We start from the raw sequence: 15,628 nt of genomic DNA on the forward strand, positions 1-15,628 counted from the left end.
CATACGAGCTTTTTAGCATTTTAAGATAAATTTACATTTTTTTTTCTATTAGCATCTCTTGGAAAAGACTTAGTGCCTTTTTTAGGTTGTCTATTCATGCATGTGTGAGAGACGTTACCCTTTGGGGAATTTTCTGAGACTCACATTTCTGTAGAAGCTCTTTTCAGATATACTTAAAATCTGTTCTCTTGAGAATTTTGGAAAGCAACCAGGTAGTCTAGCTTCATTCATTGGAGACTAAGCTTTGCCTTACTTGTGGGCAGCAACTGTAAAACTGACAATCGATTTAGTATAAAGTGTATCATGTCACTTGTAGAGGAATCTGTTTTTAAAGATTTTCTCATCACCACAGTCATCTTGCTTTCTTTTATAAAATTCAAATTAGAAGTTGTTTGGTTTTTCTTGGTGGGGGGGCAGGTAATAAGGTTTATTTATTATTTAAATGGTGGTACTGGGGATTGAACCCAGGACCTTGTGCACACACTCTACCACTGAGCTATGCCTTTTTTTTGTTTTTAACAGACTAATTCTTTGCCTTCTAAAGGAAACAAACCACCTTTCCTACGACAAATCCTACAAAATGCCCTGTGAAACATGGGAATTCTCTGGTAGTGTAATTTATGGTAATACTCTGTGACAGATCACCTTCATTCTGTTTCTTACCAGTTATGAGGGATAACTTTCAGGAATGAAGCTGTCGTGTTGTCTGGATGTTTTAGGATGATCTGTTGAACTAGCTTCATGGAGTGATAGTGAGAGCTCTTGTTTATTTGGAGTTTATTTACTTTTCCAGGAGCTTTGCTGGGCACTTGACAAACATCTCATTTCAGTAATTCTCCTAAAGACAAATTTGAAGTTCCAACTGACTTCTTTGAATGGGGAGTTAGAGCTGCCATCTCTTGTTTGTCCAGATCAGTGGGTTGCTTATAGAAAACACAGGATTTGCAATGTGATATGATGTCTGTCTGAAGCCTTGAGAAACTAAAACATAATTTACATTGAGTTCTTATTTTCTGTAATTAGCATTGCAAGTTACTGGTTTCATGTTGGTTTCTCCCACCGGAAGTCAGTTCCACCAGGGAGGGACCCTGTCAGTTCTGTTCATCGTTGTGGGCGAAGTGCCTACTTACTGGGTGCTCCTTAAACGTTTGTCGGGTGACTGAGTGAAAAACAACAAGACTGAACTCCTCTTCCGTCTTCCTGCCCTGTCACCATCAACAGTTTTAGGTAACATGAGATGTTCAGCCACGGCACAGAGTCTGTTTCATTTGTTCAGATGACATGTTCCCTGCTGGTCAGAGTCGAGGTTTAGATTTTACGAGGGGGATGGAAGTAGTGTGGCCCCTTAACATACTGAGCAAATATCTTGTCAGCCTCTTGAGAAGAGTGGTGTATGTTTTGGACACTTTTCTTGTTTTATGATTTACTTTCCCAGAATTTTGCATTATCTTGGAACAAGCTTCACTGGCGCTTTTTTTCTCATTTGAAGTGAAGACCCTCTGGTAGATGTTTTTATTTTATGTTCTGAATAACCCCGGAAGCAGGGAAGTCATCCTCACTCCAGCAGATTGCTGTGCTTGGTTACTAGGCACGTTATTTAAAGTCATGTTTAGAATCTATATTCTCTTTCTGAAAGAGTAGTCTCAGGAGAGGCCATATGAATTACTGACACAAGTTACTGACTTACAGTGGGGATGCTTTTAAATAAAATTTTTTAGTTTCAGCAGGCTGTAATCGTAGACTGTTGGTAATAGTTTTTACTGTTTAGGGAGATTTATTGCATTTCTGAAATGACTGTGAACGCTGCATGGGTGTGATAGGAAGGAAGACGTCTGGACTAGGATTTTGTTGATTTGGTTACGTTTCCCACTTGTCTCAGAGCGTTTCCATATGATTTTAGGTAAGTCACTAACATCTGGATAATCATGTGATCTATTTCCTCGATCAGGACGCTTGAGATCAGTGAAAGTGGGTGCTGTTAAGTAATGACGGTGGACAGCAGATGTAGCCCTGATGTGTGGGCAGCCTGCTTGGTGCTAGTCTGAGATGTCGGTGTCAAAGTGCACACTCTTGTGTCTGAGGCCCTTCCAAAATCGGGAGTCCTTCCTCTCTCCGGACAAGACCATAGACTGTGTTGTTTACAAAGAGATAGAAACTGCAAGAACCAAGCTTCTCATCAAAGGCCTGGCCTCCCTTTTATTCCCTACTTGGTCCCTGCGTCCTGCCGCCCCCTGCCCGGAGGTGGGGTTCTTCTGTTGTCTGGGTTGTTCTGATTCCAAGTCTGCCGTGGCTCCGTCGCAGTGGGAGGTGGGGGGGTGGCGCTGTGGCAGAAGGGTTTGCTGTGCTTCAGGGCTGAATCTGCAGGGCCAGTTGGCTGCAGGGAGGTGTGGGAGGAAGGGAAGTGCTCTACTTGCTTTTTCTGTCGCACTTAGTACGTGAAACTGGGCTCATGGTCATGTCTTATTTTATGTTGTTTGAGCTTCTGAAAGCAAGCTTCTGAGTATTAGTAGGAACGTGAGGATGCAGCCGGGGTCCAGAGCAGGAGGTTGGCAGGCTGCTCGGGCAGCTTCCCTGTTGCAGCTCCACAGCCCGTCCTTTGGGTGGGGCCGCAGCCTGCAGGACCTGGGTCAGGACAGCCATGGTCTGGTCCCTCGGCTTGCCCCCCACCCCCGCCCCAGACGGAAGAACGACCCCCTGTCGGGGGGTGCGGCGCTGAGCCTTGTGTGACAGGTGCTCCTGAGGGTCACAGGCAGCACTGAGGGGCCTCTTCCTTTCCAGGTGTCTTCTAATCCGTGGTCAGGCGCTGCGAGACGTATGTCTTATGTTCTTTCTTGGTCCTCACACTAACTGAGTGAAGTCAACATTATTACCCAGGTTTTACCCCAAACAGAACAAAACCCCTGCAACTAGAGAACTTGAACAAGTGGTCCTGGTTCACGTGGCAGATGGATGTTTGAACTGAGGGCCACTTGTTTCCAAAATGCTTGTATTTTCCAGATTTCATGGTGCCTTGTTTGATTTGGTGATATGATGTCTGTCTGAAGCCTTGAGAAACTAAAGCATAATTTACATGGAGTTCTTATTTTCTGTAACTAGCATCCTCTCACAGTGAACCTCGTTTACTCTTGGTAAGCATTCTTTTCAAGCCCAGGTTTTTTTTTTGTTTTTTGGCCCATCAATGACAGTGGTTTGTAAATTGATCCCACATGTCAGCTTTTGTATCATTTACTTGCAAACGTGTTTAAGACAGATTTCCTGCTTGAATCTCGTGATTGGCGAGACTTGTCGCTGCTTTATCGGCTTGTGTGTCATCGTGCTTCCCTTTGAGGCCTGGTCAGGTGGTGGCAACCCTGGGATCTGAAAGGCTGCTACAGCACACTAGACAGGAGAGAGTGCGAAGTACGTCTGCGCCCTGGCAGTTCTCCCTCTTTTCCCTCAGTATGTTTGTAATAGTTTTGAGGTTTAGACGTTGAGAATATCGCATAGGATTTGAAGTCAGTATTCAGAGAAAACAGATAATCTGCACCTCAATCCACATCCTGCCCTCTTCTTCTCTAGGAGAACTGGAAAGTTCTACCACTTCCAGAAAGAACCACTATCCAGACGATTCCTTCCTGGTGTCTTTCAGTTGGGATGTCTGTGAGTTTCTCCACTGGGTTTGAGAGTCGTTTGATTCATAAAGAGGAAGTATTTCAGAGGCATAATTTATCAGACGCTTTATGACCAGAGAGCAGAACATAGGCCGGGCAAGGGGAATGAAACCTGACGTGCTGAACGTGCACGTTGTGCTCTGCACCTGACCGCCCGCATCCCCACTTTAGTTTCCTCGAGAACTTCCAGAAAGGTGGCACTGCCCCCATCCGAGAGGTGAAGGGACTGAAGCGCGGAGGGTGTGACTTCTGGAAGCAGTGAGACAGGAATCTGCACCTGAGCCGTGGGCCTCTGAAAGCTGCAGGTGTGTGTGTGCTCGGGTCTGGATTCCTTCTTTGCCCTCTGCTGAGCGACGATCTTCCCGGCAGGCGGGGCTGAAGCTGTGAGCTCTTCTTCCCTCACATTCAGATTCGTCAGTTCTGTCTTTGTTAGAGTGAGGCATGGCTGGCAGCTGTGTTTCACAGCTAAGCCATGATTTTCTCCACAAGCTGGCCGTAAGAGACTTTTGTTACTGGCCTCGGAAAGAGGGAGGTTGTCACGCAGCTACGGGACTTGGAGAAATCATGTATCAGCTGTGTCCTGCGTGTGCAGAGGTGTGTTCCTTTGTACCGCCTGTGGCTTGGCGGACCCCCAGGCTGACACAGCTCTCAGTCTTGATTACCTGCTGGACTGGTGGCTTTATGTCTCATTCATATTAATCTTGGTAGAACCCTGACGAGGTAAAGTTTTATACCTGGGGAAGCTGAGGCTGCAGAAACTCTCACAAGGGGGCCAAGGACACACAGCTGGTTGGCGGTGAACAGGGACGTGAACTCTCACCTGCCTGTCTGGAAGCTGGAGCTCTTCTCTCCCCCGCAGCCCTCCCTCCCTCCTAGCTCTGCGTAGGAGAGGGCCAGGCTCAGACGTCCTGTCTGCGTCCATCTGAACTTGCGTCCCTGTAGCTGTTGCCAGGTTGTGGTAGCTGGCAGATGGGAGGGTTTGGTTTCCGTAGCCTGCTGGTTCTCTACCCTGGCCTCACATCACACACCAGAGAACCTTTCAGAAATACCTGTATTCCAGTTCTGCCCACATCTAGGTAGTCATGGGCTCTGGTCCTGGGGCCCATGGTGATGTCTTTGAAAAGCATCAGGGGCTTCATGGCGCCACCAGGACGGAGGCCCACTGCCGTCGGCCCACGTCTGATGGGCCCCTCCACGTTTCGGTGCCCATGCAGGTGGCCCATTGCCAGTTCGTACCCGCACTGCCGTGGGGAAGCCCTGAATTAGCACGGTGATGCAAATACCTTGAGGAAGAATGGTTGTCCCTTCCCGTCCCCACGTCCCAGATCCTGGACCACCTCAGATGACTCTGGGCGGGTGTGTTCAGAGGTCCCTTCGCCAGCCCCTTTACAGGAGGGAGAACCTAGTCTTAAGTGAGAATAAATCCTGTACTTGAACTTTTCCTACCTGAAGCAAGTTTTGGAACTGATCCTGTCCATAATCTTGAAATACAAGGCAGCTAATGTCACAGTAAGATGTCTCGCTGCCCCATCTAACCTTTCTACTTGAGACACGTGTGCCTTATTCTTTCAGACTCTAACAGCTAACATCTAATTTTGCATATATAAAGGCCTGAATTCATGTCTTATCAGAACTGGTCTTAGCAGAACTTTGTGTGGGAGGTGTGAAGATAAAATTTCAGGAGTCTTTGAAAACGGTATTTCTTCTTTTTTTTTTCAAAATAATATTTTTATTAAATAACATTTTGAATGATGATTTTGAATAAAAAATAACACTTTGTACTTAAGAAGGAGATGTTCATAAGAAGAAGTATTTGTAATAAAAGTGATGTTGGGGAGGAAATCGAGATCATTTTTAAAATGATCACTTAAAGGTGCTTATAGCTTCCCCTGGGTTAGTGCCGGGTGAAGTTCTGATGACACGAGTCGTCTTTTGGAGCATAAGCCAAAAAAAAAAAAAAAGGTAAAGAAAAAAACACGGGTAGACACTAGCGATTTCGTGAAATTCGAGGCCCAGTTCAACAACCCTGGCAGTTGGAGAAGCGGTTTGAGAACTCGGCGTCAGCAGGGCAGGAATTTGTGAGCTGTCAGTCCAGAGCAGAGGCTCTCCATCCAGGCTGAACGTCAGACTCATGACCCATGTCAGGGTACCCCGCACAGCGGTCAGATAAAACCATCTGAGGAGCTTCCCAGGTAATTGTAACGTTCAGCCAAGGTTGAGAACCACTGGCCTCTCAGCTGCCACCAGGGTGAGTGACTGATACGGGGGCAGATGTGCCCATCAGTCATTTTGGAGTCCCGCAAGGCTGGCCTTCTGCGGTCCTGGAGGGCAGAGGCTGGCTCTGACCCTTTTCTGTCCCCCAGCACCTCTGCCAGGTGCACAGTGAGCATTTGCAAGTCAGTTTCATTTCTTTTAAAGTATTCCAGAACTGAAGCTGCTCCTCAGATCAAACTGGTTTTATCCCCCAGATGAGCACAGTCCTAGGCACGCAGGCAGTAAAGCGAAGGCACACGGGAAACAGGACAGGCTGTTTTCCAGAGTGTGGAGCAGGGCAGGCAGGCCCAGCGTGGCGGGAGTGACTTTGTAAAGGTGGAGGGGAAAGCATTTCTGATCAGCAGGAGGAGGGATCCGTTTGTCTGGAAGCCCTGTGGGACAGGGAGCGCCCAGAAGCATTTCTCTGCCTGTTCTGTCTGGATCTTCCAGCAGCCCAGGAACAAAGGCATGTTATTGTTGTACCTTCAAATGAAGTTACCCCTGCTTCCCAGGTGCAGGCTCAGGGTCCTCCCGAGTCCCCTTCGGATGCCGTGGGGAAAGGACAGAGCCGGGAGCCTGGGCTTTTCAGTTACATTTTTGAGGAAAAGAACTAAATACCAATTTCAAATGGGCGGCTCTAAGTACTGTTTAGTTACAACAAAAATGATTTTATTTACCAGAAAGGAACTAGCTGAGAAGCAAAGAAAATGCAGTGAAACTTGCTAAAGTTAAGGAACACCGTCTTCCACACGCTTTCAACGTGTGTTCTTGAAGTCAGATAATTTCCCTGATAATCTCTTTAGGGTGTGAAGGCTGCTGGCAATACTGATGCTAACATTTTTTTTCCATAATGGCATATTATCAGAAATTCCATGTTTAGAAATGAATGTGTTTAAGATTTGAAAGATTATGGACTTCTAAAAATTAAATCATTTTCATAATTTATTCATAATATGGAAGAACATTGGTGTTTCCCCCTTGCTCAGCATTATTTAAATATTTTTTTCAGTAACACCCCGGCATCGCATTGTCAGTTTTCTCTCCTCGTTTCACAGCCTTCTGTGCCTCTGTGCGCATCATGAACGAGGAAGTCGACAGAGCGGGTCCTTGTGAGCTGACATCTTGTATCTGCTCTGTTTGGACTAGAACCCTAATCTTCAAAAGCATTTTCTCCCTGAAGTTATACTTTATCTGTAATTAATCTAAATTTTAACTTAAAATAAGGCAGCCATCTATTATTGACATTTTTTAAACTGTTAAACCCTCTGATCCTGAAATGGGTGAAGTAGAGAACGTAGCATTGGAAGCTCAGAGTTCAGTGGGGCTCTGCCCCAGGTGTGTGACCTGCGACCAGGTGACCTTTTCCGACGTAACTCCCCTTTTCAGTCCCAAATGGAGCTGGAATAAGCTGTGCTCTCCTTACCTCTGGAGACATTGCCAAGATTAAGAACATGTTCTCATTACTTTGTGCCGTACCCTGAGTGGTTGTGGCTCACCCCCCATCTCCCACGCCCCCAGCTCTAGTAACTGTGTTGAGATCCTGACCTCCCATGTGATGGTATTGGAAGGTGGGCCTTTGGAAAGTGATGAGGTCATGAGAGGGAGCCCAGTGACGGGATTAGTGCCCTTATCAACGAGACCCCAGGGAGCTCCCTCGCCCCCCATCATGTGAGGATGCAGCCTGCCATCCTGGTGCCTTATCTGGCACCAGGTCTGCTGGCGCCGTGATCTCAGACTTCCCGGCCTCCAGAACTGCAAGATAAGTGTTTGTTGCTTGTAAGCGACCAGGTTTGTGGTGTTTTTCTTATGGCAGCTCGAACTGGGACAATCTGCCCTGGTTTTCTGAAAAAAGAGGCTCTGCAGGGCGGGGTGGTGGTGTTGCCGTGAGTAACTGGGTCTGACAGGTACGGAGGTCACAGTGGTTTTGCTTTTGTTCCCTTTTGTGTGTGAGATTCACGAGGTGCTGTAACATCAGAAGCTTATGCTTTCTACAAAAGTTAGTAAAATCAAGTGTTTGTACAAGGTTTTACCCACAGTGATAATGGAATGCTTTATTTGAAAGAAGCTTAATTTTAAATACGGAAATGTGTTGGGGCCTGAGTTTCTCTGCCCACGTGTTATGGCGTGTGTGGATTCCTTAACACTGTCTTCAGTGACCTTTGACCTCACTGGGTTTTTCTGTTTAGTTAGCATTGGGCTTTTCTTCGTTAAGACTGAAAAATCAAGACCTGGGTGATAGGTGTAATTTCCACATTTGCCTCCTAATTAACTGGGTACGAGAAGGCAGCCTTTTTTCTGACAGCTGCCTCACGTGGAAACTGCCTGCCCTGTGATGGCAATGCCTCCCCTGCCTGTGTTACTCGCGGCAAGAAGAGCCCGGCTGGTTAAGATTCACAGTGACTCAGAAACCTCACTTAAGCCCATGTGTCTGCTGCTAAGAAGTAACAAAATTAATTGCTCTCTCTGTACCTGTCTGCTCAGAAGTTGGTCCTTCAGGAAATGAGATGACAGAAAGGCAGGTGATTGAGAGGGAGCAGGGGGCCGAGGATGACGTGTGGACTGTTGTCCAGTAGATTTGGGTGTCAGGGAAGGGCTTTGCTCGGTGTTTCAGGTTTAATGAGACAGCTGCAGAATGTCTCGTCAGTTTCTGGAACAGGCTGAGCCCTTCCCACCTGATCACGTGGGTGCTCCCTTCCCTCTGTTTGGAAACGGTTCCTGTCCTTTTGAATGGCTTGTCTTTCTCATCTTGGCTTAAATGTTACTTCCTCAGACCAGCCTTCCTGGACTGCTCTTCTTTATCTAAAAATCAGGTCTGCTTTCCTATTTTATAGGTTTCTATTTCTCTCCTACCTAAATTCTCCGCATTACTCACTGACTCAGCAGATGTGTTGAGTGAATGAAGAAAATGCTGGATCGCGTCAGGAAAGGGGCATGAGGTACCAGGAGCAGCTCTGCCCAGGATGCTCTCTGGGCTGATGGTGGTGTCGACACCCGCTTTGTCCAGTGTGGCAGCCACCACCCCACCCCGTCTTGAGCACTTGAAATGTGGCTTGTGCAACTGAGAAACTGAACTTTTTACTCTGTTTAATTAATTCAAATTTAAGTAGCCACAAGTGACTAGTGGCTACTGTATTAGACAGCACAGATCTAGAGGATGTGAGTTTGTTAGCTTCCAACATTTAAAAATATTACCATAAGAGGGGATGGTATAGCTCAGTGGTAGAGTGCATGCTTAGCATACACAAGGTCCTGGGTTCAATCCCCAGTACCTCTGAAAATAAACAAACATAATTACCTCCCCCACCAAAAAAAAAATTAAAAAAAAATTAAAGTATTACCATAGAGTACGAAACCCATTAATCACAGGTAATTTCTGTGGCCGAAAAGGCCTTCTAGAAGCAGTACCACATGTACAGCTCATGTTACAGCGTGTGACAGGTGTGTGACGGTCTCCTTGAGAAGCAGAGGAAGGTCCTACGTCCTCAGTGACATTCTGTGATTTAGGATTGTCATTGCATTTTCCTTCCATTCTTTATTTTTTACTTTTTTATTATTTTAATTGCATTAGCTCAATAGGCTGGAGCCCTGCTGGATTTTCGTTTGCGGGAGGAAGCATCCGGGAGCAAAGGCTGGGCTTCTCTGCATCCCAGCCGCCTGCAGGCTCCTGTGCTCTGCTGCCCACAGTCAGCGGGTCCCGACGCGGTGGCTGCCTTGTGACTGCCCTGTGTGGATCTGATTTTGGAGGCCAGAAGCTTTTCAAGTGAAGAATAAGATTAAAAAGAAGAAGAATTAGCAGATTAAACTTTAATAATATGTTAGTACTTTCTAAGTGAAGGTAGGATTAAGAAAAGAATGATCAGGATAAGCTTTAGTAATGACTGTATTAGAGCCATCAGATTTAAACTGCTGACGTCTTGTCTATGTTGTCTTAGTCAGGTGTTAAAATTAGAAATAAAAAGAACCAGTAGTTGCATCTTTTACTGTATTAAAAGTAAAATGTTTAAAAGTCACGTTTTGAACATGAGAGTTTTAAAAATTGTGTTAAAATATATATAATACAATTGACCGTTTTAACCACTTGAGAGTGTGAGGCTCGGTGGCATTCGTGCAATTACATCATTGCATCGCTGCCGCCGTCCCATCCCTTCTCTAGAGCTTCTCCATCTTCCAGACTCGCTCACTGAACACTGCTCCCCACCTCCCCACCGACCGGCCCCTGTAACCACCATCTCTGTGAATTTGATGATGAATTTTAAAATTCTTTTATGTATTCATTGTCCAGGGTAGTATGTAATACTGGTATCTATGTGCCTACAGGAATCGTCTCTTTTAAAATGACCCTGACCTAACTAAATGCATGATTGCCTTTCTTTGGGAAGCGTAGACACGTCTCGTTAAGGACCGGAAATCATCCGATTTAGTCGCTGCTCCCAGCCATCGCTAACCTTCCACACTCACCCTGAGAAAGATCGTTTCTCTCATTTTAAAAGACAATAACTCTAGAAAATCACTTATAAGTGCCAGGTGCTAAGATGGCATTTGTGTGTGTGTTATATGCTTGGGATTCCAGTCTTTTTACCAGTCTCCGTGGGGAAAGGCAAAACGAATCAGAAACAGTCACTTAATGTTCTTAATCCCAAACTAGTAAGTTGGACTTCCATGGAATGCTTATAGTGGTTCCTCAAGTCCTGCTTCTGGAGTTTTGGTGGACATGTAGGGTCATGTTAAGACAACAGTCATCTATTCCTATTTTAAGAATTTGTGTTGATGAAGAAGGAACGGTGAATTTTGTCAGACGTCTTCAGAGCCGCTGGGGGGCTGATCATGGTTGCTTCTTCTCTGATCGGGGGTCCGTTAGAGGACCGGGCCTCCTCCCGTGATTCATCCTTGCGTTCTCCACGTGGCCTTGGGGTGGTCTTCCCTCAGTGGTTTCGCGGTCCTGTTTGTCATGTTTTACTTGCAATTCTTGCAGATAGTTGTAAGTATGCGTCTTATTCATCACAGAAACAGCTTCTCAAAGATCGAGAACTTTTTAGTGATTGTTACCCATCAGCTCATTTGCAGTTTTGAATCCTCTTCAGTTGAGCTGTGGCATCTCACCTCCTGACCAGTGTTTTCACTCTCCTTCTTGAAATGCTGCTCTTTCTCAGCTTCTGTGATGCTTGGAGCTGAGCTCCCCGCTCCCTGATGGGTTCTTTCCTCGTGGGGCCTCTGTCTGTCTCCCTGGAGCCTCCCTCCTTGACCTGTTCCTCCCTAGTGTGACATCAGTGCGGAGGCCGTCGCCGAGGACGTCCATCCACACCTCCCGGCAGCATGGGCAACACAGTGCGTCTAAGAGAATCTCAGTCCTCACCCCCACCCTGAGTCAGCGCCTCCCCTGCGTGTGCCTGCTCTGACGCTTCCCTGCTGATCCCGGCTGCACCCTGCGTTGAGCACCTGCTGCGTGCCAGGCCCGGAGCAGCCAGGTACCAAGGAGGGCGAGTGGGGGCAAGGAAGGCAGGCAGCAAGAGCAGATGCCCTTTTCCAGAGGGAGAGATGGGCACCAGTGCAAGAAGGAGTGAATGTGTCGTAGGAAGGAGGTGGGAGAGTTGCAGGGTTATTACTTGGACATTACATCTCTGCATGAAGAAGAGTTATTTAAAAGCAAAAGCGAGCCATGTGATTTTTGTAACAGAGAGACCAGATTCACTGCATCGGAACTTGGATGATTTATAAGTCTTTAAACCCCGGCGGAGGAAGAGTTATTACTTAATAATATCATAGATACTCACTTTTATTTAAAGAATCTTGGGAGAAGATGAATTAGAAACTTCAGGTACTGTGTTTTCTTCTGCCAGAGGGTTTGGTCAGATTACATTTCTGTCATTGGCGTTTTGAAGCTGAGGACAACAGAACTGTTAGAACATGAATTTTTAGAGCCAATTTTGGCCACGGTGGAGTGACTGAGGCTGAAGGTCAACAGTGTGATTGATCGGCTGATTAGAATTCCTTTTAAAACAAATTGGAGGTGGCAGATGTGCCCCCGGCAAAAAGTCCTGCGAGGAAATGAATCTCATCAGCATAGAAAACTTCTTGGATCATCAGAAAACGGTTTAATGTTTAAAATATAAATGCGCGCACACAGAGACGTGACCTGCATGGGAATTCCTGTTTGTGCTATTTTACAATGTAGTGTCTAGTCTGATCTTCCTGTTAAATTATACACAGGCACTAGGTTGGGTATGTGTTTTATTTCTGCTTTAGTGGCTGGTACCCTAAACGTTAAATGTATTTATCAGTTCGATTTGTCCACTTTCTGTATTTCTCTGTATTATATTTGGGGTCTTCTCGGTGATTTGGATTTGTGATGAGTGAGGTGTTTGTGTTTGGGATCCCTGGCTTAGAGGGAGGCAGAGGGGCCAGGGAGGAAGCAGGGACCAGTGTTTAGGAAGGGAAGGGAGGAGTAAGGCACAAACAATGGAGAAGGATGTGTATATGTTTGGGGGGGATTGGGGAGCATCTGTTGTCCTGGAAAGAAGGGCGAGGCGGTGGTCCATGGAGAACTAAAATTTCTCAGGAACTTAATACATGTCAGACACCAAGCTATGCACTTTTGTGTGTATTACATCCTCATGATGACCTTGGCATGGTAGATACTGAAATTATTCGTAGTTTCAGAGGAAAAAAGGAAAGCAGGTGAGAAGATACCCAAAAAGAACTTCTGAAAGAAAAGAAAAGAAAAGTTGTGGTGACGATGGTGACGGTTGTGAGAAGCGAGATTGCTTCAACGTGGCTGCGTGTTTTTATTCCAGTGTTTTGCGGGGAGGATGTTGGGTCTTAGGTAAGAGTCACAGGTTAAAGCTGGTTATTAAGCTGGGGACATGGGGGCTAGTTGAATCTCTACTTTTGTGTATGCTTAGAAATTTTCATAAAAAGAGGATTTTTAAATGACAAAGCAAAGAAGTAAAATAGTCTTGGTTGTGCTAAAAGGTGAAAGACTGTTTATGGACAGCGGGGGACTTTCCTGTCTCCCCACCATCAGGCCGATGGAACAGCATTACCCTAGGAACCTGTTTTTGAGGTAGATTTACTAACAAACCATTTATGATTGTAAATCAACTATACTTCTGTAAACACACACACATACACAAAATCCAAAGCATTTAGAACGTAGGCAATGTAAATTTTTTTTTTTAATGTGGTCTCAGTTTGTGTGTGAAGACTGCAGAAATTAGCTGGTTTCTTCATCTGCATCCAGTTGCAGTGAATTGCAGTGGAAGTTTTGTCCCAATAAAAGAACGCTGATGCTAGAAGGAAGCCCAGGGCTGGAACCATCTCACTGCAGGAGGTATACAACTCCGAAAGGGACCAGCATCTAGTCAGTGAACATCTGTTTCTGCAGAGCATGGTAGTGGGGTCCGGAGGGAGGGCCAGAGGCAGGCAGCTAAGATAGTAGCTGGCATGTACGTGGAGGGTGTTCGCTGTGCCGGGCACTCTGAACACTTCGCATGTATTCAGTCCTACAGCAGCCCTAGGAGGCAGGGGCTGTTCTTTCTTTTTTTTAATTTTTTTATTGTGATAAAATGCACAAGACATTAAAGTTGCTGACTAAACCATTTTTAATCGTGCAGCTCAGTGACATTAAGTACATTCACATTGTTGTGGAAGCCATCACTACCACCCATCTTCCCAGACTGAAACTCTGTCCCCAGTAAACATGCCACACCCCCCCTGCCCCCAGCCCCTGGTGCCCACCTCGCTCTCTGTCTCTGGGTCTGAGTACCTCACATACATGAAAGCACACAGAATTTTCTTTTCATAACTGGCGTATTTCATTTGACAAAGTATCTTCAAGGTTCATCTACGTTGTGTTGTGTGACAGAATTTCCTTGCTTTTTAAGCCTGACTCAGATTTCATTGTCTGGTTGTTCCACATTTTATTCGTTGTTCTTTGGGTGGACACTTGGGTGGCCTCCACCTTTCGGCTGTTGTGAATATGTTGCCATGAACATGAGTGTGCAAATGTCTCTTCTAGGGTTTATTCTCAGTTCTTTGAGGTTTATTCCCAGAGTGGAACTGCTGGATCTCATGGTAACTCTGTTTAATACTTTTAGGAGCCGCCAGACAGTTTTCTACAGCACCTGCTTCATTTTACGTTCCCATCGGCCGTGCACCAGGGTTCCAGTTTCTCCAGACTGGAGGTAGGTCCTGTTCTTGTTTCAGTGTCACTGAGGAAGGAGGTGCAGGGAGGTGAAATGAGCTCAGCGCTCATGTGCAGACTTGAATTTGAGGCCCGCAGTCCGACTGCAGAACCTCTGAGGCTCAGAGAGGCTCAGAGACAAGGTTAGGGCACTGTCCGTGGGCTCAAATCCAGCCGCCTGTCTTCAGAGTTCACGTTGTTACGCATCCGATTCAGTGGTTGGTTTTTCTTTTTTCTTTCTTTTTTGGACAAAAGTGCCCTTTATGAATATTCCAAATTTTGTAGAAAGGTATTATATTTTGGATATACATGTTTTTTCCCTGCCTTTCTAAATTTATGCTTTAAAATGTTCTGTTATTTGAAATACCTTTTAAGATGTATGCAATATGTTTGATTTTCCTTTTATTTAAATGTTTGGTTCAAATTTTACCTTTAAATGTTTTGAATAAATATGAATTGATTTCTGCTGGAGTTTTGTATATATCTCTACTCTACCTGTTTCTGCCAAAATTTTGCTTTTGAGTAAAACCAAGCAAAACTGTCTGAGCCAGATTTAAATTGGGGGAAACTTGGAGGGTGTCAGCCATAAACTTTGTGGACCTTTCTCTGTTCAGATGGAGTGAATTTTCCGTCTTATCAGTAGAGGAGCAGCACCTAGGAAGTGTGGCATCTTTCACCCCGTGTGTGTTTTGCCCACAGGGTTTGCATTCTCCCTCGGAGAGTGGGCGTGGGGGACTTGGTGGTGTTCTGAAAATTGTGCCACCCCCAGTGGCTCAGCTGGGCCCAGGTGTCAGCTCGTGTCACAGCCTGTCTCCAGAGCCCCTCCCATTGCTGCCAGGGAAGTGCCCCCCTGTGAATGCAGACTGAGGGTCTCCTTGACCCTGCTCATCTGGGCAGGCCCTCTGGGTGGGTGACCTCTGCTGCATTTTAAGGATTGGTGAGGGGGGTGCCTGTGTGTCGTGGCCCCGAGCCCCTCCCAGGTTGGGGGTGAGTGGTTTGTACGTATGCGATCATAGCTGGGTGTGAGGTTTGGACAAAGGTCCCAGCGTATCCAGGACCCACAGTCATGTTCAGGTGGGCTCTCTGAGCTGGACGGTATCTTCAGAAGACTCTCTGATTCAGTGGTTCCCAGCCTTGACCATGCGCTGCCTCCACCTGCCGAGATTCTGAGGTAAGTGGCCTGGTGTGTGCACTGGCCGGTGGGAGTTTTAAAAAGCTTCACAGAGGGTTCTCAATGCATGGTCTAGGTCTGGGATAGTTGCTCTAATTCCTCTTGAATACCTTATTCTTCGGCCTCTAGTTAAGATCTTTTGCACTGCAAAAGATCCAGAAATCTCTTTTCTCAGGGTGTCCTTTCTAACAGGGATTGCTGGAAAATATTCCTCACACACACAGAGACTCTCTTCTATTTTGTTTATTTGTGTTGGAAGGTGATTTTCATATCCTTACGGCCACGTCTGTGCATTCAGCGCTGGTCACCGTAGAGAACGGGTCTCGCTCCCTCTGCGGGGCCTTGAGCCCAGGACTGTGGGGCAGGGACAGCACT

The 15,628-nt window shown here is 46.2% G+C and overlaps 1 protein-coding gene across 7 annotated transcripts in view; it reads left to right on the forward strand.

The window, feature by feature from the left end:
* FARS2 (phenylalanyl-tRNA synthetase 2, mitochondrial) overlaps positions 1-15,628 on the forward strand; it is a 310,909-nt gene that overhangs the window by 4,569 nt on the left and 290,712 nt on the right. For 4 of the 7 annotated variants that reach the window (XM_032462447.1, XM_032462440.1, XM_032462441.1 and 1 more), the window contains exon 2: positions 13,997-14,083. The exons of 1 other annotated variant lie outside the window; for it this stretch is intronic. The gene's annotated coding sequence lies outside the window, so the exon portion shown is untranslated. Of the gene's footprint in view, positions 1-11,160; positions 11,369-13,996; positions 14,084-15,628 lie in introns of all 7 variants that reach the window. 2 more of the 7 variants (XM_032462444.1, XM_032462443.1) reach the window with 1 other exon arrangement.

Source organism: Camelus ferus, chromosome 20 (assembly GCF_009834535.1).
Source record: "Camelus ferus isolate YT-003-E chromosome 20, BCGSAC_Cfer_1.0, whole genome shotgun sequence".
Classification (NCBI taxonomy): Eukaryota; Metazoa; Chordata; class Mammalia; order Artiodactyla; family Camelidae; genus Camelus; species Camelus ferus.